A 2,559-nucleotide genomic window follows, 5' to 3' on the forward strand; every position below is an offset into this window, starting at 1 on the left:
AACAAAGACTTGGAACAGTTAATATGACTTTTCCATATGTTGAAGAACCTAGAGGAAAGATTGAGCATATTAAGTAAAGATATGAAAGACCTTAAAAAGACTCAAATAGAACTTATAGAGATGAAAAATTAAATGTTGAGATGATATAAAGTTCATGGCAAGGGCTTGAATGGCAGCTTCATGATCATCAGGGATCCAGGCTCCTTTTCCACTGTTCTCAGCCTATAGTTTCCAATTTAGGGTCCAAAATGGCTGCTCTAGCTCAAGCTATCTGCATTCCAACGGCCGCCTGGGAGACTAAGGGAAAGGAGCTCCCCCCTCAATTTAAAGACACTTAGAAATCTCATGACATCATTTTTGCTTACATCCCATGGGCCAGAGCTTAGTGCTAGGGTCAGACTCATCTTAAAGTGAGATCAAGAATTGTATAGTCTCCCACATTGAGCTCCATAGAGACAGCGCCAGGGCAAGTGAGAGCCGGACGGGCACTGGGCAACTCTGTGCCTCGCTGAGGAAAAATAACTAAACATGGGCAAAGGAGATCCTAAGAAGCCGAGAGGCAAAATGTCATCATACGCATTCTTTGTGCAAAATGGGAGGAGCACAAGAAGAAGCACCCAGATGCTTCAGTCAACTTCTCAGAATTTTCTAAGAAGTGCTCAGAGAGGTGGAAGACCATGTCTGCTAAAGAGAAAGGAAAGTTTGAAGATATGGCAAAGGCAGACAAGGCCCATTACGAAAGAGAAATGAAAACCTATATCCCTCCTAAAGCGGAAACAAAAAAGAAGTTCAAGGATCCCAATGTACCCAAGAGGCCTCCTTCGGCCTTTTTCTTGTTCTGTTCTGAGTATCGCCCTAAAATCAAAGGAGAACATCCTTGCCTATCCATTGGTGATGTTGCAAAGAAACTGGGAGAGATGTGGAATAACACTGCTGCAGATGACAAGCAGCCTTATGGAAAGAAGGCTGCAAAGCTGAAGGAAAAGTACGAAAAGGATATTGCTGCATACTGGGCTAAAGGAAAGCCTGATGCAGCAAAAAAGGGAGTTGTCAAGGCTGAAAAAAGCAAGAAAAAGAAGGAAGAGGAGGAAGATGAGGAAGATGAAGAGGATGAAGAGGAGGAGGAAGATGAAGAAGATGAAGATGAAGAAGAAGATGATGATGATGAATAAGTTGGTTCTAGCGCAGTTTTTTTTTCTTGTCTGTAAAACTTTTAACCCCCTTGTATACAACTCACTCCTTTTAAAGAAAAAAATTGAAATGTAAGGCTGTGTAAGATTTGTTTTTAAACTAATTGTACAGTGTCTTTTTTTGTATAGTTAACACACTACCAAATGTGTCTTTAGCTAGCCCTGTCCTGGTGGTATTTTCAATAGCCACTAACCTTGCCTGGTACAGTATGGGGGTTGTAAATTGGCATGGAAATTTAAAGCAGGTTCTTGTTGGTGCACAGCACAAATTAGTTATATATGGGGATGGTAGTTTTTTCATCTTCAGTTGTCTCTGATGCAGCTTATACGAAATAATTGTTCTGTTAACTGAATACCACTCTGTAATTGCAAAAAAAAAAGTTGCAGCTGTTTTGTTGACATTCTGAATGCTTCTAAGTAAATACAATTTTTTTTTATGAAAAAAAAAAAAAGAATTGTATAGTCTTTATTCTGGGTGGCTATGTACCCCAGAAAAAATGTCAAGGTTCTATCACTTAGTGAAGAATGGAAGAACTGAAATAGGGAGACAGTTAGCTATCACTTCTCAAGTTCAGAGCCTTATCATAGTGAAGCAGAGGTCCTGATCTAGTTTGAATAACATTATGACCCCTGACTTAAAAATAATCTGAATGAGACTGCCCCTAAGTGTTTTGGTTACTCAGAAATTAAAATATGAATAATTTGGTTTGAGGTTGTTTAAATTCCAGCCCTCACACCTCCATATACTTTTGAGCTTATCTCAAACAAACTGCCAGAGTTGTTCCATTTTCCAAATCAGTAACACCAAGCTGGAGGTGGAGTTTAACATTTTGTTTGACTTATGCCTATGTTTATTGTGGCCAAGAAACCAGGGTGACTCAGCATATTTATGCCCTACTCCTAAAACAGCTCACTTTCTTTCTTTCCTAATAAAGTCACTAACACCTGCAGCTGAAACCAGCTTTCACAGGGGCATCCACATTGCATGCCTTGGAACCTCAGTGCCTTCTTCCCGATGGAGAAAAATTTGGCACATAATAGATGCAACCTTTTTTATGGCCCATGAAAGTCCTACCTAGACTTTCTTTTGGTTGGCCATATAACTGTTCCTAAATCTTGAATCACCTGGTCGTTGCAACTCACTGGTCCTTGTGAACAGCCTTTCAGTATTTCTGGGGGTATTATTACTCTCATAGTGCCAAAGTGAATGCCATTCTTGTCAAGGGATAGTGGCTGGGCATGTGGTTGATCTGCTTTTGTCAAGCAAGAAAATATTGTGGGAAAATGGCAGTCCTTTCAATGTGTCATACAAACCAAGTGTATGGCTGGCTCACAAAGTGTTCCTGCAGTGCATTTTGCACTAGCTCAG

General features: G+C 40.2%; 1 pseudogene; it reads left to right on the forward strand.

Annotated features, from left to right (window-relative positions):
- Positions 1–496: 496 nt before the first annotated feature.
- Positions 497–1,191, forward strand: LOC138378281 (high mobility group protein B1-like; annotated as a pseudogene).
- The last annotated feature ends 1,368 nt before the right edge of the window (positions 1,192–2,559 follow it).

The sequence above is a fragment of the Eulemur rufifrons genome, chromosome 30 (assembly GCF_041146395.1).
Source record: "Eulemur rufifrons isolate Redbay chromosome 30, OSU_ERuf_1, whole genome shotgun sequence".
NCBI lineage: Eukaryota > Metazoa > Chordata > Mammalia > Primates > Lemuridae > Eulemur > Eulemur rufifrons.